Source organism: Phyllobates terribilis, unplaced genomic scaffold (genome assembly GCF_046119375.1).
Source record: "Phyllobates terribilis strain yellow unplaced genomic scaffold, ASM4611937v1 Scaffold_8__6_contigs__length_399053987, whole genome shotgun sequence".
In the NCBI taxonomy this organism is placed as follows: Eukaryota; Metazoa; Chordata; class Amphibia; order Anura; family Dendrobatidae; genus Phyllobates; species Phyllobates terribilis.
Window position 1 is genome coordinate 349,056,602 of NW_027362768.1, and position 20,352 is coordinate 349,076,953.

The following is a 20,352-nucleotide window of genomic DNA, read 5'->3' on the forward strand; positions in this document are numbered from 1 at the left end:
ACAGGTGGTGAGATAAGCTGCACAATATAATTGACCTTTCAGTATATTGTTGCACACACACCATCTATTTAGCAAATGCCCTTGTTATCAACAGCAGCCTTTTAAACTCACCTGAGCTAACAGGTATGTGAGCTGGTTACTCTGCTGCGCTTAAAATTTCTTTTTTGGTTTGCTACAATGCCTTTTCTGAAACGTTGTCTCCCTCTGCTGGAACACTGACTTCTTTCATTTAATGCCTGCAGACTATAAAAGAGAAACCAACCCAAAAAGTTTGGTTGATTAGTCTGTGGCATTCTTTTAAACTGTTGCTTATGGCGGTCTCTGTGAGCTTCTCAGTGACATTCAGCCATCCAGGTATCCCGCCTGCAGTAGACGGAATGTGGCAATGGAACGCTGGCTGCGCGTGTCATAATAGGCTCTGAGCCTTTATATACCTGCGCACAGCAGCAGCCACCTTCAGTCTGCTGCTGGACAGCCAGCAGCAGCAGCAGGAGAGGTAATTAATCAGCAACCCTCCTGCTAAGGGTAGACAGCTGCTCGTTCCACCCCCCCCCCCCGCCTTAATTGGTTCTCCTCCCTTCCAACGGTGTTGAGGCGGGTGGGAACAGCCGGGGGTTGAGGGTACTGTGCTAAAAGAGGTGGAGTTATGCAGATCTAAAACGCGTGGGTTGCAGCAGCAGCAAGCCGAAAAGTGCAGGCATGTGAGGGATCTAGAGGTTGACAGCATGTCTTCTTAACGGGAGTCCAGGTGGCCATCTCCACAAATGGACTTTTCAGAATCCTTGGGTGGCACCGTAGTCGGAAACCAATTCTGGTTATCGCTTCTCGGCCTTTTGGCTAAGATCAAGTGTAGTATCTGTTCTTATCAGTTTAATATCTGATACGTCCCCTATCTGGGGACCATAGATTAAATGGATTTTTAGAACAGGGAGATGGAAAAAGAGCTTGCTCTGTCCACTCCACGCATTGACCTGGTATTGCAGTATCTCCAGGACCGGTGCACCCCTTCTTTAATGCAGTTTCTAAAATCAGAAAGAATTGAATTCAATGCTTTTTGTTCATTTGGCTTGTTTGTCGGATTTTGGGATGGACTCTTTGGCTTTGCTTTTCTTCTCCTCATTGGATTTTTCATGTTAAAAGTTGCAGAAGCCAGATGACAAGCTTATTTTGGTTCAACTTCAGCAACTGTGCATTGCATTGCCATGTAATGTAATGCAATGCTATCTATCTAGCTCTCCCTCTATACTTCCTTTTGGATAAACAGACATATTAGGCAAGCATTTTGGAGCTTTCACCTAAATAACTACAGGTGGTGAGATAAGCTGCACAATATAATTGACCTTTCAGTATATTGTTGCACACACACCATCTATTTAGCAAATGCCCTTGTTATCAACAGCAGCCTTTTAAACTCACCTGAGCTAACAGGTATGTGAGCTGGTTACTCTGCTGCGCTTAAAATTTCTTTTTTGGTTTGCTACAATGCCTTTTCTGAAACGTTGTCTCCCTCTGCTGGAACACTGACTTCTTTCATTTAATGCCTGCAGACTATAAAAGAGAAACCAACCCAAAAAGTTTGGTTGATTAGTCTGTGGCATTCTTTTAAACTGTTGCTTATGGCGGTCTCTGTGAGCTTCTCAGTGACATTCAGCCATCCAGGTATCCCGCCTGCAGTAGACGGAATGTGGCAATGGAACGCTGGCTGCGCGTGTCATAATAGGCTCTGAGCCTTTATATACCTGCGCACAGCAGCAGCCACCTTCAGTCTGCTGCTGGACAGCCAGCAGCAGCAGCAGCAGGAGAGGTAATTAATCAGCAACCCTCCTGCTAAGGGTAGACAGCTGCTCGTTCCACCCCCCACCCCCCCCGCCTTAATTGGTTCTCCTCCCTTCCAACGGTGTTGAGGCGGGTGGGAACAGCCGGGGTTTGAGGGTACTGTGCTAAAAGAGGTGGAGTTATGCAGATCTAAAACGCGTGGATTGCAGCAGCAGCAAGCCGAAAAGTGCAGGCATGTGAGGGATCTAGAGGTTGACAGCATGTCTTCTTAACGGGAGTCCAGGTGGCCATCTCCACAAATGGACTTTTCAGAATCCTTGGGTGGCACCGTAGTGGGAAACCAATTCTGGTTATCGCTTCTCGGCCTTTTGGCTAAGATCAAGTGTAGTATCTGTTCTTATCAGTTTAATATCTGATACGTCCCCTATCTGGGGACCATATATTAAATGGATTTTTAGAACAGGGAGATGGAAAAAGAGCTTGCTCTGTCCACTCCATGCATTGACCTGGTATTGCAGTATCTCCAGGACCGGTGCACCCCTTCTTTAATGCAGTTTCTAAAATCAGAAAGAATTGAATTCAATGCTTTTTGTTCATTTGGCTTGTTTGTCGGATTTTGGGATGGACTCTTTGGCTTTGCTTTTCTTCTCCTCATTGGATTTTTCATGTTAAAAGTTGCAGAAGCCAGATGACAAGCTCATTTTGGTTCAACTTCAGCAACTGTGCATTGCATTGCCATGTAATGTAATGCAATGCTATCTATCTAGCTCTCCCTCTATACTTCCTTTTGGATAAACAGACATATTAGGCAAGCATTTTGGAGCTTTCACCTAAATAACTACAGGTGGTGAGATAAGCTGCACAATATAATTGACCTTTCAGTATATTGTTGCACACACACCATCTATTTAGCAAATGCCCTTGTTATCAACAGCAGCCTTTTAAACTCACCTGAGCTAACAGGTATGTGAGCTGGTTACTCTGCTGCGCTTAAAATTTCTTTTTTGGTTTGCTACAATGCCTTTTCTGAAACGTTGTCTCCCTCTGCTGGAACACTGACTTCTTTCATTTAATGCCTGCAGACTATAAAAGAGAAACCAACCCAAAAAGTTTGGTTGATTAGTCTGTGGCATTCTTTTAAACTGTTGCTTATGGCGGTCTCTGTGAGCTTCTCAGTGACATTCAGCCATCCAGTTATCCCGCCTGCAGTAGACGGAATGTGCCAATGGAACGCTGGCTGCGCGTGTCATAATAGGCTCTGAGCCTTTATATACCTGCGCACAGCAGCAGCCACCTTCAGTCTGCTGCTGGACAGCCAGCAGCAGCAGCAGCAGGAGAGGTAATTAATCAGCAACCCTCCTGCTAAGGGTAGACAGCTGCTCGTTCCACCCCCCCCCCCGCCTTAATTGGTTCTCCTCCCTTCCAACGGTGTTGAGGCGGGTGGGAACAGCCGGGGGTTGAGGGTACTGTGCTAAAAGAGGTGGAGTTATGCAGATCTAAAACGCTTGGATTGCAGCAGCAGCAAGCCGAAAAGTGCAGGCATGTGAGGGATCTAGAGGTTGACAGCATGTCTTCTTAACGGGAGTCCAGGTGGCCATCTCCACAAATGGACTTTTCAGAATCCTTGGGTGGCACCGTAGTCGGAAACCAATTCTGGTTATCGCTTCTCGGCCTTTTGGCTAAGATCAAGTGTAGTATCTGTTCTTATCAGTTTAATATCTGATACGTCCCCTATCTGGGGACCATATATTAAATGGATTTTTAGAACAGGGAGATGGAAAAAGAGCTTGCTCTGTCCACTCCACGCATTGACCTGGTATTGCAGTATCTCCAGGACCGGTGCACCCCTTCTTTAATGCAGTTTCTAAAATCAGAAAGAATTGAATTCAATGCTTTTTGTTCATTTGGCTTGTTTGTCGGATTTTGGGATGGACTCTTTGGCTTTGCTTTTCTTCTCCTCATTGGATTTTTCATGTTAAAAGTTGCAGAAGCCAGATGACAAGCTCATTTTGGTTCAACTTCAGCAACTGTGCATTGCATTGCCATGTAATGTAATGCAATGCTATCTATCTAGCTCTCCCTCTATACTTCCTTTTGGATAAACAGACATATTAGGCAAGCATTTTGGAGCTTTCACCTAAATAACTACAGGTGGTGAGATAAGCTGCACAATATAATTGACCTTTCAGTATATTGTTGCACACACACCATCTATTTAGCAAATGCCCTTGTTATCAACAGCAGCCTTTTAAACTCACCTGAGCTAACAGGTATGTGAGCTGGTTACTCTGCTGCGCTTAAAATTTCTTTTTTGGTTTGCTACAATGCCTTTTCTGAAACGTTGTCTCCCTCTGCTGGAACACTGACTTCTTTCATTTAATGCCTGCAGACTATAAAAGAGAAACCAACCCAAAAAGTTTGGTTGATTAGTCTGTGGCATTCTTTTAAACTGTTGCTTATGGCGGTCTCTGTGAGCTTCTCAGTGACATTCAGCCATCCAGGTATCCCGCCTGCAGTAGACGGAATGTGGCAATGGAACGCTGGCTGCGCGTGTCATAAAAGGCTCTGAGCCTTTATATACCTGCGCACAGCAGCAGCCACCTTCAGTCTGCTGCTGGACAGCCAGCAGCAGCAGGAGAGGTAATTAATCAGCAACCCTCCTGCTAAGGGTAGACAGCTGCTCGTTCCACCCCCCCCCCCGCCTTAATTGGTTCTCCTCCCTTCCAACGGTGTTGAGGCGGGTGGGAACAGCCGGGGGTTGAGGGTACTGTGCTAAAAGAGGTGGAGTTATGCAGATCTAAAACGCGTGGATTGCAGCAGCAGCAAGCCGAAAAGTGCAGGCATGTGAGGGATCTAGAGGTTGACAGCATGTCTTCTTAACGGGAGTCCAGGTGGCCATCTCCACAAATGGACTTTTCAGAATCCTTGGGTGGCACCGTAGTCGGAAACCAATTCTGGTTATCGCTTCTCGGCCTTTTGGCTAAGATCAAGTGTAGTATCTGTTCTTATCAGTTTAATATCTGATACGTCCCCTATCTGGGGACCATATATTAAATGGATTTTTAGAACAGGGAGATGGAAAAAGAGCTTGCTCTGTCCACTCCACGCATTGACCTGGTATTGCAGTATCTCCAGGACCGGTGCACCCCTTCTTTAATGCAGTTTCTAAAATCAGAAAGAATTGAATTCAATGCTTTTTGTTCATTTGGCTTGTTTGTCGGATTTTGGGATGGACTCTTTGGCTTTGCTTTTCTTCTCCTCATTGGATTTTTCATGTAAAAAGTTGCAGAAGCCAGATGACAAGCTCATTTTGGTTCAACTTCAGCAACTGTGCATTGCATTGCCATGTAATGTAATGCAATGCTATCTATCTAGCTCTCCCTCTATACTTCCTTTTGGATAAACAGACATATTAGGCAAGCATTTTGGAGCTTTCACCTAAATAACTACAGGTGGTGAGATAAGCTGCACAATATAATTGACCTTTCAGTATATTGTTGCACACACACCATCTATTTAGCAAATGCCCTTGTTATCAACAGCAGCCTTTTAAACTCACCTGAGCTAACAGGTATGTGAGCTGGTTACTCTGCTGCGCTTAAAATTTCTTTTTTGGTTTGCTACAATGCCTTTTCTGAAACGTTGTCTCCCTCTGCTGGAACACTGACTTCTTTCATTTAATGCCTGCAGACTATAAGAGAGAAACCAACCCAAAAAGTTTGGTTGATTAGTCTGTGGCATTCTTTTAAACTGTTGCTTATGGCGGTCTCTGTGAGCTTCTCAGTGACATTCAGCCATCCAGGTATCCCGCCTGCAGTAGACGGAATGTGGCAATGGAACGCTGGCTGCGCGTGTCATAATAGGCTCTGAGCCTTTATATACCTGCGCACAGCAGCAGCCACCTTCAGTCTGCTGCTGGACAGCCAGCAGCAGCAGCAGGAGAGGTAATTAATCAGCAACCCTCCTGCTAAGGGTAGACAGCTGCTCGTTCCACCCCCCCCCCCCGCCTTAATTGGTTCTCCTCCCTTCCAACGGTGTTGAGGCGGGTGGGAACAGCCGGGGGTTGAGGGTACTGTGCTAAAAGAGGTGGAGTTATGCAGATCTAAAACGCGTGGGTTGCAGCAGCAGCAAGCCGAAAAGTGCAGGCATGTGAGGGATCTAGAGGTTGACAGCATGTCTTCTTAACGGGAGTCCAGGTGGCCATCTCCACAAATGGACTTTTCAGAATCCTTGGGTGGCACCGTAGTCGGAAACCAATTCTGGTTATCGCTTCTCGGCCTTTTGGCTAAGATCAAGTGTAGTATCTGTTCTTATCAGTTTAATATCTGATACGTCCCCTATCTGGGGACCATAGATTAAATGGATTTTTAGAACAGGGAGATGGAAAAAGAGCTTGCTCTGTCCACTCCACGCATTGACCTGGTATTGCAGTATCTCCAGGACCGGTGCACCCCTTCTTTAATGCAGTTTCTAAAATCAGAAAGAATTGAATTCAATGCTTTTTGTTCATTTGGCTTGTTTGTCGGATTTTGGGATGGACTCTTTGGCTTTGCTTTTCTTCTCCTCATTGGATTTTTCATGTTAAAAGTTGCAGAAGCCAGATGACAAGCTTATTTTGGTTCAACTTCAGCAACTGTGCATTGCATTGCCATGTAATGTAATGCAATGCTATCTATCTAGCTCTCCCTCTATACTTCCTTTTGGATAAACAGACATATTAGGCAAGCATTTTGGAGCTTTCACCTAAATAACTACAGGTGGTGAGATAAGCTGCACAATATAATTGACCTTTCAGTATATTGTTGCACACACACCATCTATTTAGCAAATGCCCTTGTTATCAACAGCAGCCTTTTAAACTCACCTGAGCTAACAGGTATGTGAGCTGGTTACTCTGCTGCGCTTAAAATTTCTTTTTTGGTTTGCTACAATGCCTTTTCTGAAACGTTGTCTCCCTCTGCTGGAACACTGACTTCTTTCATTTAATGCCTGCAGACTATAAAAGAGAAACCAACCCAAAAAGTTTGGTTGATTAGTCTGTGGCATTCTTTTAAACTGTTGCTTATGGCGGTCTCTGTGAGCTTCTCAGTGACATTCAGCCATCCAGGTATCCCGCCTGCAGTAGACGGAATGTGGCAATGGAACGCTGGCTGCGCGTGTCATAATAGGCTCTGAGCCTTTATATACCTGCGCACAGCAGCAGCCACCTTCAGTCTGCTGCTGGACAGCCAGCAGCAGCAGCAGCAGGAGAGGTAATTAATCAGCAACCCTCCTGCTAAGGGTAGACAGCTGCTCGTTCCACCCCCCACCCCCCCCGCCTTAATTGGTTCTCCTCCCTTCCAACGGTGTTGAGGCGGGTGGGAACAGCCGGGGTTTGAGGGTACTGTGCTAAAAGAGGTGGAGTTATGCAGATCTAAAACGCGTGGATTGCAGCAGCAGCAAGCCGAAAAGTGCAGGCATGTGAGGGATCTAGAGGTTGACAGCATGTCTTCTTAACGGGAGTCCAGGTGGCCATCTCCACAAATGGACTTTTCAGAATCCTTGGGTGGCACCGTAGTGGGAAACCAATTCTGGTTATCGCTTCTCGGCCTTTTGGCTAAGATCAAGTGTAGTATCTGTTCTTATCAGTTTAATATCTGATACGTCCCCTATCTGGGGACCATATATTAAATGGATTTTTAGAACAGGGAGATGGAAAAAGAGCTTGCTCTGTCCACTCCATGCATTGACCTGGTATTGCAGTATCTCCAGGACCGGTGCACCCCTTCTTTAATGCAGTTTCTAAAATCAGAAAGAATTGAATTCAATGCTTTTTGTTCATTTGGCTTGTTTGTCGGATTTTGGGATGGACTCTTTGGCTTTGCTTTTCTTCTCCTCATTGGATTTTTCATGTTAAAAGTTGCAGAAGCCAGATGACAAGCTCATTTTGGTTCAACTTCAGCAACTGTGCATTGCATTGCCATGTAATGTAATGCAATGCTATCTATCTAGCTCTCCCTCTATACTTCCTTTTGGATAAACAGACATATTAGGCAAGCATTTTGGAGCTTTCACCTAAATAACTACAGGTGGTGAGATAAGCTGCACAATATAATTGACCTTTCAGTATATTGTTGCACACACACCATCTATTTAGCAAATGCCCTTGTTATCAACAGCAGCCTTTTAAACTCACCTGAGCTAACAGGTATGTGAGCTGGTTACTCTGCTGCGCTTAAAATTTCTTTTTTGGTTTGCTACAATGCCTTTTCTGAAACGTTGTCTCCCTCTGCTGGAACACTGACTTCTTTCATTTAATGCCTGCAGACTATAAAAGAGAAACCAACCCAAAAAGTTTGGTTGATTAGTCTGTGGCATTCTTTTAAACTGTTGCTTATGGCGGTCTCTGTGAGCTTCTCAGTGACATTCAGCCATCCAGTTATCCCGCCTGCAGTAGACGGAATGTGCCAATGGAACGCTGGCTGCGCGTGTCATAATAGGCTCTGAGCCTTTATATACCTGCGCACAGCAGCAGCCACCTTCAGTCTGCTGCTGGACAGCCAGCAGCAGCAGCAGCAGGAGAGGTAATTAATCAGCAACCCTCCTGCTAAGGGTAGACAGCTGCTCGTTCCACCCCCCCCCCCGCCTTAATTGGTTCTCCTCCCTTCCAACGGTGTTGAGGCGGGTGGGAACAGCCGGGGGTTGAGGGTACTGTGCTAAAAGAGGTGGAGTTATGCAGATCTAAAACGCTTGGATTGCAGCAGCAGCAAGCCGAAAAGTGCAGGCATGTGAGGGATCTAGAGGTTGACAGCATGTCTTCTTAACGGGAGTCCAGGTGGCCATCTCCACAAATGGACTTTTCAGAATCCTTGGGTGGCACCGTAGTCGGAAACCAATTCTGGTTATCGCTTCTCGGCCTTTTGGCTAAGATCAAGTGTAGTATCTGTTCTTATCAGTTTAATATCTGATACGTCCCCTATCTGGGGACCATATATTAAATGGATTTTTAGAACAGGGAGATGGAAAAAGAGCTTGCTCTGTCCACTCCACGCATTGACCTGGTATTGCAGTATCTCCAGGACCGGTGCACCCCTTCTTTAATGCAGTTTCTAAAATCAGAAAGAATTGAATTCAATGCTTTTTGTTCATTTGGCTTGTTTGTCGGATTTTGGGATGGACTCTTTGGCTTTGCTTTTCTTCTCCTCATTGGATTTTTCATGTTAAAAGTTGCAGAAGCCAGATGACAAGCTCATTTTGGTTCAACTTCAGCAACTGTGCATTGCATTGCCATGTAATGTAATGCAATGCTATCTATCTAGCTCTCCCTCTATACTTCCTTTTGGATAAACAGACATATTAGGCAAGCATTTTGGAGCTTTCACCTAAATAACTACAGGTGGTGAGATAAGCTGCACAATATAATTGACCTTTCAGTATATTGTTGCACACACACCATCTATTTAGCAAATGCCCTTGTTATCAACAGCAGCCTTTTAAACTCACCTGAGCTAACAGGTATGTGAGCTGGTTACTCTGCTGCGCTTAAAATTTCTTTTTTGGTTTGCTACAATGCCTTTTCTGAAACGTTGTCTCCCTCTGCTGGAACACTGACTTCTTTCATTTAATGCCTGCAGACTATAAAAGAGAAACCAACCCAAAAAGTTTGGTTGATTAGTCTGTGGCATTCTTTTAAACTGTTGCTTATGGCGGTCTCTGTGAGCTTCTCAGTGACATTCAGCCATCCAGGTATCCCGCCTGCAGTAGACGGAATGTGGCAATGGAACGCTGGCTGCGCGTGTCATAATAGGCTCTGAGCCTTTATATACCTGCGCACAGCAGCAGCCACCTTCAGTCTGCTGCTGGACAGCCAGCAGCAGCAGCAGCAGGAGAGGTAATTAATCAGCAACCCTCCTGCTAAGGGTAGACAGCTGCTCGTTCCACCCCCCACCCCCCCCGCCTTAATTGGTTCTCCTCCCTTCCAACGGTGTTGAGGCGGGTGGGAACAGCCGGGGTTTGAGGGTACTGTGCTAAAAGAGGTGGAGTTATGCAGATCTAAAACGCGTGGATTGCAGCAGCAGCAAGCCGAAAAGTGCAGGCATGTGAGGGATCTAGAGGTTGACAGCATGTCTTCTTAACGGGAGTCCAGGTGGCCATCTCCACAAATGGACTTTTCAGAATCCTTGGGTGGCACCGTAGTGGGAAACCAATTCTGGTTATCGCTTCTCGGCCTTTTGGCTAAGATCAAGTGTAGTATCTGTTCTTATCAGTTTAATATCTGATACGTCCCCTATCTGGGGACCATATATTAAATGGATTTTTAGAACAGGGAGATGGAAAAAGAGCTTGCTCTGTCCACTCCATGCATTGACCTGGTATTGCAGTATCTCCAGGACCGGTGCACCCCTTCTTTAATGCAGTTTCTAAAATCAGAAAGAATTGAATTCAATGCTTTTTGTTCATTTGGCTTGTTTGTCGGATTTTGGGATGGACTCTTTGGCTTTGCTTTTCTTCTCCTCATTGGATTTTTCATGTTAAAAGTTGCAGAAGCCAGATGACAAGCTCATTTTGGTTCAACTTCAGCAACTGTGCATTGCATTGCCATGTAATGTAATGCAATGCTATCTATCTAGCTCTCCCTCTATACTTCCTTTTGGATAAACAGACATATTAGGCAAGCATTTTGGAGCTTTCACCTAAATAACTACAGGTGGTGAGATAAGCTGCACAATATAATTGACCTTTCAGTATATTGTTGCACACACACCATCTATTTAGCAAATGCCCTTGTTATCAACAGCAGCCTTTTAAACTCACCTGAGCTAACAGGTATGTGAGCTGGTTACTCTGCTGCGCTTAAAATTTCTTTTTTGGTTTGCTACAATGCCTTTTCTGAAACGTTGTCTCCCTCTGCTGGAACACTGACTTCTTTCATTTAATGCCTGCAGACTATAAAAGAGAAACCAACCCAAAAAGTTTGGTTGATTAGTCTGTGGCATTCTTTTAAACTGTTGCTTATGGCGGTCTCTGTGAGCTTCTCAGTGACATTCAGCCATCCAGTTATCCCGCCTGCAGTAGACGGAATGTGCCAATGGAACGCTGGCTGCGCGTGTCATAATAGGCTCTGAGCCTTTATATACCTGCGCACAGCAGCAGCCACCTTCAGTCTGCTGCTGGACAGCCAGCAGCAGCAGCAGCAGGAGAGGTAATTAATCAGCAACCCTCCTGCTAAGGGTAGACAGCTGCTCGTTCCACCCCCCCCCCCGCCTTAATTGGTTCTCCTCCCTTCCAACGGTGTTGAGGCGGGTGGGAACAGCCGGGGGTTGAGGGTACTGTGCTAAAAGAGGTGGAGTTATGCAGATCTAAAACGCTTGGATTGCAGCAGCAGCAAGCCGAAAAGTGCAGGCATGTGAGGGATCTAGAGGTTGACAGCATGTCTTCTTAACGGGAGTCCAGGTGGCCATCTCCACAAATGGACTTTTCAGAATCCTTGGGTGGCACCGTAGTCGGAAACCAATTCTGGTTATCGCTTCTCGGCCTTTTGGCTAAGATCAAGTGTAGTATCTGTTCTTATCAGTTTAATATCTGATACGTCCCCTATCTGGGGACCATATATTAAATGGATTTTTAGAACAGGGAGATGGAAAAAGAGCTTGCTCTGTCCACTCCACGCATTGACCTGGTATTGCAGTATCTCCAGGACCGGTGCACCCCTTCTTTAATGCAGTTTCTAAAATCAGAAAGAATTGAATTCAATGCTTTTTGTTCATTTGGCTTGTTTGTCGGATTTTGGGATGGACTCTTTGGCTTTGCTTTTCTTCTCCTCATTGGATTTTTCATGTTAAAAGTTGCAGAAGCCAGATGACAAGCTCATTTTGGTTCAACTTCAGCAACTGTGCATTGCATTGCCATGTAATGTAATGCAATGCTATCTATCTAGCTCTCCCTCTATACTTCCTTTTGGATAAACAGACATATTAGGCAAGCATTTTGGAGCTTTCACCTAAATAACTACAGGTGGTGAGATAAGCTGCACAATATAATTGACCTTTCAGTATATTGTTGCACACACACCATCTATTTAGCAAATGCCCTTGTTATCAACAGCAGCCTTTTAAACTCACCTGAGCTAACAGGTATGTGAGCTGGTTACTCTGCTGCGCTTAAAATTTCTTTTTTGGTTTGCTACAATGCCTTTTCTGAAACGTTGTCTCCCTCTGCTGGAACACTGACTTCTTTCATTTAATGCCTGCAGACTATAAAAGAGAAACCAACCCAAAAAGTTTGGTTGATTAGTCTGTGGCATTCTTTTAAACTGTTGCTTATGGCGGTCTCTGTGAGCTTCTCAGTGACATTCAGCCATCCAGGTATCCCGCCTGCAGTAGACGGAATGTGGCAATGGAACGCTGGCTGCGCGTGTCATAAAAGGCTCTGAGCCTTTATATACCTGCGCACAGCAGCAGCCACCTTCAGTCTGCTGCTGGACAGCCAGCAGCAGCAGGAGAGGTAATTAATCAGCAACCCTCCTGCTAAGGGTAGACAGCTGCTCGTTCCACCCCCCGCCCCGCCTTAATTGGTTCTCCTCCCTTCCAACGGTGTTGAGGCGGGTGGGAACAGCCGGGGGTTGAGGGTACTGTGCTAAAAGAGGTGGAGTTATGCAGATCTAAAACGCGTGGATTGCAGCAGCAGCAAGCCGAAAAGTGCAGGCATGTGAGGGATCTAGAGGTTGACAGCATGTCTTCTTAACGGGAGTCCAGGTGGCCATCTCCACAAATGGACTTTTCAGAATCCTTGGGTGGCACCGTAGTCGGAAACCAATTCTGGTTATCGCTTCTCGGCCTTTTGGCTAAGATCAAGCGTAGTATCTGTTCTTATCAGTTTAATATCTGATACGTCCCCTATCTGGGGACCATATATTAAATGGATTTTTAGAACAGGGAGATGGAAAAAGAGCTTGCTCTGTCCACTCCACGCATTGACCTGGTATTGCAGTATCTCCAGGACCGGTGCACCCCTTCTTTAATGCAGTTTCTAAAATCAGAAAGAATTGAATTCAATGCTTTTTGTTCATTTGGCTTGTTTGTCGGATTTTGGGATGGACTCTTTGGCTTTGCTTTTCTTCTCCTCATTGGATTTTTCATGTTAAAAGTTGCAGAAGCCAGATGACAAGCTCATTTTGGTTCAACTTCAGCAACTGTGCATTGCATTGCCATGTAATGTAATGCAATGCTATCTATCTAGCTCTCCCTCTATACTTCCTTTTGGATAAACAGACATATTAGGCAAGCATTTTGGAGCTTTCACCTAAATAACTACAGGTGGTGAGATAAGCTGCACAATATAATTGACCTTTCAGTATATTGTTGCACACACACCATCTATTTAGCAAATGCCCTTGTTATCAACAGCAGCCTTTTAAACTCACCTTAGCTAACAGGTATGTGAGCTGGTTACTCTGCTGCGCTTAAAATTTCTTTTTTGGTTTGCTACAATGCCTTTTCTGAAACGTTGTCTCCCTCTGCTGGAACACTGACTTCTTTCATTTAATGCCTGCAGACTTTAAAAGAGAAACCAACCCAAAAAGTTTGGTTGATTAGTCTGTGGCATTCTTTTAAACTGTTGCTTATGGCGGTCTCTGTGAGCTTCTCAGTGACATTCAGCCATCCAGGTATCCCGCCTGCAGTAGACGGAATGTGGCAATGGAACGCTGGCTGCGCGTGTCATAATAGGCTCTGAGCCTTTATATACCTGCGCACAGCAGCAGCCACCTTCAGTCTGCTGCTGGACAGCCAGCAGCAGCAGCAGCAGGAGAGGTAATTAATCAGCAACCCTCCTGCTAAGGGTAGACAGCTGCTCGTTCCTCCCCCCCCCCCCGCCTTAATTGGTTCTCCTCCCTTCCAACGGTGTTGAGGCGGGTGGGAACAGCCGGGGGTTGAGGGTACTGTGCTAAAAGAGGTGGAGTTATGCAGATCTAAAACGCGTGGATTGCAGCAGCAGCAAGCCGAAAAGTGCAGGCATGTGAGGGATCTAGAGGTTGACAGCATGTCTTCTTAACGGGAGTCCAGGTGGCCATCTCCACAAATGGACTTTTCAGAATCCTTGGGTGGCACCGTAGTCGGAAACCAATTCTGGTTATCGCTTCTCGGCCTTTTGGCTAAGATCAAGTGTAGTATCTGTTCTTATCAGTTTAATATCTGATACGTCCCCTATCTGGGGACCATATATTAAATGGATTTTTAGAACAGGGAGATGGAAAAAGAGCTTGCTCTGTCCACTCCACGCATTGACCTGGTATTGCAGTATCTCCAGGACCGGTGCACCCCTTCTTTAATGCAGTTTCTAAAATCAGAAAGAATTGAATTCAATGCTTTTTGTTCATTTGGCTTGTTTGTCGGATTTTGGGATGGACTCTTTGGCTTTGCTTTTCTTCTCCTCATTGGATTTTTCATGTTAAAAGTTGCAGAAGCCAGATGACAAGCTCATTTTGGTTCAACTTCAGCAACTGTGCATTGCATTGCCATGTAATGTAATGCAATGCTATCTATCTAGCTCTCCCTCTATACTTCCTTTTGGATAAACAGACATATTAGGCAAGCATTTTGGAGCTTTCACCTAAATAACTACAGGTGGTGAGATAAGCTGCACAATATAATTGACCTTTCAGTATATTGTTGCACACACACCATCTATTTAGCAAATGCCCTTGTTATCAACAGCAGCCTTTTAAACTCACCTTAGCTAACAGGTATGTGAGCTGGTTACTCTGCTGCGCTTAAAATTTCTTTTTTGGTTTGCTACAATGCCTTTTCTGAAACGTTGTCTCCCTCTGCTGGAACACTGACTTCTTTCATTTAATGCCTGCAGACTTTAAAAGAGAAACCAACCCAAAAAGTTTGGTTGATTAGTCTGTGGCATTCTTTTAAACTGTTGCTTATGGCGGTCTCTGTGAGCTTCTCAGTGACATTCAGCCATCCAGGTATCCCGCCTGCAGTAGACGGAATGTGGCAATGGAACGCTGGCTGCGCGTGTCATAATAGGCTCTGAGCCTTTATATACCTGCGCACAGCAGCAGCCACCTTCAGTCTGCTGCTGGACAGCCAGCAGCAGCAGCAGCAGGAGAGGTAATTAATCAGCAACCCTCCTGCTAAGGGTAGACAGCTGCTCGTTCCTCCCCCCCCCCCCGCCTTAATTGGTTCTCCTCCCTTCCAACGGTGTTGAGGCGGGTGGGAACAGCCGGGGGTTGAGGGTACTGTGCTAAAAGAGGTGGAGTTATGCAGATCTAAAACGCGTGGATTGCAGCAGCAGCAAGCCGAAAAGTGCAGGCATGTGAGGGATCTAGAGGTTGACAGCATGTCTTCTTAACGGGAGTCCAGGTGGCCATCTCCACAAATGGACTTTTCAGAATCCTTGGGTGGCACCGTAGTCGGAAACCAATTCTGGTTATCGCTTCTCGGCCTTTTGGCTAAGATCAAGTGTAGTATCTGTTCTTATCAGTTTAATATCTGATACGTCCCCTATCTGGGGACCATATATTAAATGGATTTTTAGAACAGGGAGATGGAAAAAGAGCTTGCTCTGTCCACTCCACGCATTGACCTGGTATTGCAGTATCTCCAGGACCGGTGCACCCCTTCTTTAATGCAGTTTCTAAAATCAGAAAGAATTGAATTCAATGCTTTTTGTTCATTTGGCTTGTTTGTCGGATTTTGGGATGGACTCTTTGGCTTTGCTTTTCTTCTCCTCATTGGATTTTTCATGTTAAAAGTTGCAGAAGCCAGATGACAAGCTCATTTTGGTTCAACTTCAGCAACTGTGCATTGCATTGCCATGTAATGTAATGCAATGCTATCTATCTAGCTCTCCCTCTATACTTCCTTTTGGATAAACAGACATATTAGGCAAGCATTTTGGAGCTTTCACCTAAATAACTACAGGTGGTGAGATAAGCTGCACAATATAATTGACCTTTCAGTATATTGTTGCACACACACCATCTATTTAGCAAATGCCCTTGTTATCAACAGCAGCCTTTTAAACTCACCTTAGCTAACAGGTATGTGAGCTGGTTACTCTGCTGCGCTTAAAATTTCTTTTTTGGTTTGCTACAATGCCTTTTCTGAAACGTTGTCTCCCTCTGCTGGAACACTGACTTCTTTCATTTAATGCCTGCAGACTTTAAAAGAGAAACCAACCCAAAAAGTTTGGTTGATTAGTCTGTGGCATTCTTTTAAACTGTTGCTTATGGCGGTCTCTGTGAGCTTCTCAGTGACATTCAGCCATCCAGGTATCCCGCCTGCAGTAGACGGAATGTGGCAATGGAACGCTGGCTGCGCGTGTCATAATAGGCTCTGAGCCTTTATATACCTGCGCACAGCAGCAGCCACCTTCAGTCTGCTGCTGGACAGCCAGCAGCAGCAGCAGCAGGAGAGGTAATTAATCAGCAACCCTCCTGCTAAGGGTAGACAGCTGCTCGTTCCACCCCCCACCCCCCCCCGCCCTAATTGGTTCTCCTTCCTTCCAACGGTGTTGAGGCGGGTGGGAACAGCCGGGGGTTGAGGGTACTGTGCTAAAAGAGGTGGAGTTATGCAGATCTAAAACGCGTGGATTGCAGCAGCAGCAAGCCGAAAAGTGCAGGCATGTGAGGGATCTAGAGGTTGACAGCATGTCTTCTTAACGGGAGTCCAGGTGGCCATCTCCACAAATGGACTTTTCAGAATCCTTGGGTGGCACCGTAGTCGGAAACCAATTCTGGTTATCGCTTCTCGGCCTTTTGGCTAAGATCAAGTGTAGTATCTGTTCTTATCAGTTTAATATCTGATACGTCCCCTATCTGGGGACCATATATTAAATGGATTTTTAGAACAGGGAGATGGAAAAAGAGCTTGCTCTGTCCACTCCACGCATTGACCTGGTATTGCAGTATCTCCAGGACCGGTGCACCCCTTCTTTAATGCAGTTTCTAAAATCAGAAAGAATTGAATTCAATGCTTTTTGTTCATTTGGCTTGTTTGTCGGATTTTGGGATGGACTCTTTGGCTTTGCTTTTCTTCTCCTCATTGGATTTTTCATGTTAAAAGTTGCAGAAGCCAGATGACAAGCTCATTTTGGTTCAACTTCAGCAACTGTGCATTGCATTGCCATGTAATGTAATGCAATGCTATCTATCTAGCTCTCCCTCTATACTTCCTTTTGGATAAACAGACATATTAGGCAAGCATTTTGGAGCTTTCACCTAAATAACTACAGGTGGTGAGATAAGCTGCACAATATAATTGACCTTTCAGTATATTGTTGCACACACACCATCTATTTAGCAAATGCCCTTGTTATCAACAGCAGCCTTTTAAACTCACCTGAGCTAACAGGTATGTGAGCTGGTTACTCTGCTGCGCTTAAAATTTCTTTTTTGGTTTGCTACAATGCATTTTCTGAAACGTTGTCTCCCTCTGCTGGAACACTGACTTCTTTCATTTAATGCCTGCAGACTATAAAAGAGAAACCAACCCAAAAAGTTTGGTTGATTAGTCTGTGGCATTCTTTTAAACTGTTGCTTATGGCGGTCTCTGTGAGCTTCTCAGTGACATTCAGCCATCCAGGTATCCTGCCTGCAGTAGACGGAATGTGGCAATGGAACGCTGGCTGCGCGTGTCATAATAGGCTCTGAGCCTTTATATACCTGCGCACAGCAGCAGCCACCTTCAGTCTGCTGCTGGACAGCCAGCAGCAGCAGCAGCAGGAGAGGTAATTAATCAGCAACCCTCCTGCTAAGGGTAGACAGCCGCTCGCTCCCCCCCCCCCCCGACTTAATTGGTTCTCCTCCCTTCCAACGGTGTTGAGGCGGGTGGGAACAGCCGGGGGTTGAGGGTACTGTGCTAAAAGAGGTGGAGTTATGCAGATCTAAAACGCGTGGATTGCAGCAGCAGCAAGCCGAAAAGTGCAGGCATGTGAGGGATCTAGAGGTTGACAGCATGTCTTCTTAACGGGAGTCCAGGTGGCCATCTCCACAAATGGACTTTTCAGAATCCTTGGGTGGCACCGTAGTCGGAAACCAATTCTGGTTATCGCTTCTCGGCCTTTTGGCTAAGATCAAGTGTAGTATCTGTTCTTATCAGTTTAATATCTGATACGTCCCCTATCTGGGGACCATATATTAAATGGATTTTTAGAACAGGGAGATGGAAAAAGAGCTTGCTCTGTCCACTCCACGCATTGACCTGGTATTGCAGTATCTCCAGGACCGGTGCACCCCTTCTTTAATGCAGTTTCTAAAATCAGAAAGAATTGAATTCAATGCTTTTTGTTCATTTGGCTTGTTTGTCGGATTTTGGGATGGACTCTTTGGCTTTGCTTTTCTTCTCCTCATTGGATTTTTCATGTTCAAAGTTGCAGAAGCCAGATGACAAGCTCATTTTGGTTCAACTTCAGCAACTGTGCATTGCATTGCCATGTAATGTAACGCAATGCTATCTATCTAGCTCTCCCTCTGTACTTCCTTTTGGATAAACAGACATATTAGGCAAGCATTTTGGAGCTTTCACCTAAATAACTACAGGTGGTGAGATAAGCTGCACAATATAATTGACCTTTCAGTATATTGTTGCACACACACCATCTATTTAGCAAATGCCCTTGTTATCAACAGCAGCCTTTTAAACTCACCTGAGCTAACAGGTATGTGAGCTGGTTACTCTGCTGCGCTTAAAATTTCTTTTTTGGTTTGCTACAATGCCTTTTCTGAAACGTTGTCTCCCTCTGCTGGAACACTGACTTCTTTCATTTAATGCCTGCAGACTATAAAAGAGAAACCAACCCAAAAAGTTTGGTTGATTAGTCTGTGGCATTCTTTTAAACTGTTGCTTATGGCGGTCTCTGTGAGCTTCTCAGTGACATTCAGCCATCCAGGTATCCCGCCTGCAGTAGACGGAATGTGGCAATGGAACGCTGGCTGCGCGTGTCATAATAGGCTCTGAGCCTTTATATACCTGCGCACAGCAGCAGCCACCTTCAGTCTGCTGCTGGACAGCCAGCAGCAGCAGCAGGAGAGGTAATTAATCAGCAACCCTCCTGCTAAGGGTAGACAGCTGCTCGTTCCACCCCCCCCCCCGCCTTAATTGGTTCTCCTCCCTTCCAACGGTGTTGAGGCGGGTGGGAACAGCCGGGGGTTGAGGGTACTGTGCTAAAAGAGGTGGAGTTATGCAGATCTAAAACGCGTGGATTGCAGCAGCAGCAAGCCGAAAAGTGCAGGCATGTGAGGGATCTAGAGGTTGACAGCATGTCTTCTTAACGGGAGTCCAGGTGGCCATCTCCACAAATGGACTTTTCAGAATCCTTGGGTGGCACCGTAGTCGGAAACCAATTCTGGTTATCGCTTCTCGGCCTTTTGGCTAAGATCAAGTGTAGTATCTGTTCTTATCAGTTTAATATCTGATACGTCCCCTATCTGGGGACCATATATTAAATGGATTTTTAGAACAGGGAGATGGAAAAAGAGCTTGCTCTGTCCACTCCATGCATTGACCTGGTATTGCAGTATCTCCAGGACCGGTGCACCCCTTCTTTAATGCAGTTTCTAAAATCAGAAAGAATTGAATTCAATGCTTTTTGTTCATTTGGCTTGTTTGTCGGATTTTGGGATGGACTCTTTGGCTTTGCTTTTCTTCTCCTCATTGGATTTTTCATGTTAAAAGTTGCAGAAGCCAGATGACAAGCTCATTTTGGTTCAACTTCAGCAACTGTGCATTGCATTGCCATGTAATGTAATGCAATGCTATCTATCTAGCTCTCCCTCTATACTTCCTTTTGGATAAACAGACATATTAGGCAAGCATTTTGGAGCTTTCACCTAAATAACTACAGGTGGTGAGATAAGCTGCACAATATAATTGACCTTTCAGTATATTGTTGCACACACACCATCTATTTAGCAAATGCCCTTGTTATCAACAGCAGCCTTTTAAACTCACCTGAGCTAACAGGTATGTGAGCTGGTTACTCTGCTGCGCTTAAAATTTCTTTTTTGGTTTGCTACAATGCCTTTTCTGAAACGTTGTCTCCCTCTGCTGGAACACTGACTTCTTTCATTTAATGCCTGCAGACTATAAAAGAGAAACCAACCCAAAAAGTTTGGTTGATTAGTCTGTGGCATTCTTTTAAACTGTTGCTTATGGCGGTCTCTGTGAGCTTCTCAGTGACATTCAGCCATCCAGGTATCCCGCCTGCAGTAGACGGAATGTGGCAATGGAACGCTGGCTGCGCGTGTCATAATAGGCTCTGAGCCTTTATATACCTGCGCACAGCAGCAGCCACCTTCAGTCTGCTGCTGGACAGCCAGCAGCAGCAGCAGCAGCAGGAGAGGTAATTAATCAGCAACCCTCCTGCTAAGGGTAGACAGCTGCTCGTTCCACCCCCCCCCCGCCTTAATTGGTTCTCCTCCCTTCCAACGGTGTTGAGGCGGGTGGGAACAGCCGGGGGTTGAGGGTACTGTGCTAAAAGAGGTGGAGTTATGCAGATCTAAAACGCGTGGATTGCAGCAGCAGCAAGCCGAAAAGTGCAGGCATGTGAGGGATCTAGAGGTTGACAGCATATCTTCTTAACGGGAGT

General features: G+C 45.5%; 15 non-coding genes across 15 annotated transcripts; all 15 read left to right on the forward strand.

Annotated features, from left to right (window-relative positions):
• The first annotated feature begins 817 nt into the window (after positions 1 to 817).
• On the forward strand, positions 818 to 1,008 carry LOC141159525 (U2 spliceosomal RNA). Its single transcript, XR_012249530.1, has one exon. It is a non-coding gene; the product is annotated as a U2 spliceosomal RNA (small nuclear RNA).
• A 1,120-nt stretch (positions 1,009 to 2,128) lies between these two features.
• Positions 2,129 to 2,319, forward strand: LOC141159462 (U2 spliceosomal RNA). Its single transcript, XR_012249468.1, has one exon. It is a non-coding gene; the product is annotated as a U2 spliceosomal RNA (small nuclear RNA).
• A 1,116-nt stretch (positions 2,320 to 3,435) lies between these two features.
• LOC141159382 (U2 spliceosomal RNA) lies at positions 3,436 to 3,626 on the forward strand. The gene has a single exon (XR_012249389.1). It is a non-coding gene; the product is annotated as a U2 spliceosomal RNA (small nuclear RNA).
• A 1,110-nt stretch (positions 3,627 to 4,736) lies between these two features.
• On the forward strand, positions 4,737 to 4,927 carry LOC141159383 (U2 spliceosomal RNA). The gene has a single exon (XR_012249390.1). It is a non-coding gene; the product is annotated as a U2 spliceosomal RNA (small nuclear RNA).
• Positions 4,928 to 6,041: 1,114 nt separating this feature from the next.
• LOC141159526 (U2 spliceosomal RNA) lies at positions 6,042 to 6,232 on the forward strand. Its single transcript, XR_012249531.1, has one exon. It is a non-coding gene; the product is annotated as a U2 spliceosomal RNA (small nuclear RNA).
• Positions 6,233 to 7,352: 1,120 nt separating this feature from the next.
• LOC141159463 (U2 spliceosomal RNA) lies at positions 7,353 to 7,543 on the forward strand. Its single transcript, XR_012249469.1, has one exon. It is a non-coding gene; the product is annotated as a U2 spliceosomal RNA (small nuclear RNA).
• A 1,116-nt stretch (positions 7,544 to 8,659) lies between these two features.
• On the forward strand, positions 8,660 to 8,850 carry LOC141159384 (U2 spliceosomal RNA). Its single transcript, XR_012249391.1, has one exon. It is a non-coding gene; the product is annotated as a U2 spliceosomal RNA (small nuclear RNA).
• A 1,120-nt stretch (positions 8,851 to 9,970) lies between these two features.
• Positions 9,971 to 10,161, forward strand: LOC141159464 (U2 spliceosomal RNA). Its single transcript, XR_012249470.1, has one exon. It is a non-coding gene; the product is annotated as a U2 spliceosomal RNA (small nuclear RNA).
• A 1,116-nt stretch (positions 10,162 to 11,277) lies between these two features.
• On the forward strand, positions 11,278 to 11,468 carry LOC141159385 (U2 spliceosomal RNA). The gene has a single exon (XR_012249392.1). It is a non-coding gene; the product is annotated as a U2 spliceosomal RNA (small nuclear RNA).
• Positions 11,469 to 12,578: 1,110 nt separating this feature from the next.
• LOC141159779 (U2 spliceosomal RNA) lies at positions 12,579 to 12,769 on the forward strand. The gene has a single exon (XR_012249777.1). It is a non-coding gene; the product is annotated as a U2 spliceosomal RNA (small nuclear RNA).
• Positions 12,770 to 13,886: 1,117 nt separating this feature from the next.
• Positions 13,887 to 14,077, forward strand: LOC141159387 (U2 spliceosomal RNA). Its single transcript, XR_012249394.1, has one exon. It is a non-coding gene; the product is annotated as a U2 spliceosomal RNA (small nuclear RNA).
• A 1,117-nt stretch (positions 14,078 to 15,194) lies between these two features.
• LOC141159388 (U2 spliceosomal RNA) lies at positions 15,195 to 15,385 on the forward strand. Its single transcript, XR_012249395.1, has one exon. It is a non-coding gene; the product is annotated as a U2 spliceosomal RNA (small nuclear RNA).
• A 1,121-nt stretch (positions 15,386 to 16,506) lies between these two features.
• LOC141159389 (U2 spliceosomal RNA) lies at positions 16,507 to 16,697 on the forward strand. The gene has a single exon (XR_012249396.1). It is a non-coding gene; the product is annotated as a U2 spliceosomal RNA (small nuclear RNA).
• Positions 16,698 to 17,812: 1,115 nt separating this feature from the next.
• LOC141159390 (U2 spliceosomal RNA) lies at positions 17,813 to 18,003 on the forward strand. The gene has a single exon (XR_012249397.1). It is a non-coding gene; the product is annotated as a U2 spliceosomal RNA (small nuclear RNA).
• A 1,113-nt stretch (positions 18,004 to 19,116) lies between these two features.
• LOC141159466 (U2 spliceosomal RNA) lies at positions 19,117 to 19,307 on the forward strand. The gene has a single exon (XR_012249472.1). It is a non-coding gene; the product is annotated as a U2 spliceosomal RNA (small nuclear RNA).
• Positions 19,308 to 20,352: the final 1,045 nt, after the last annotated feature.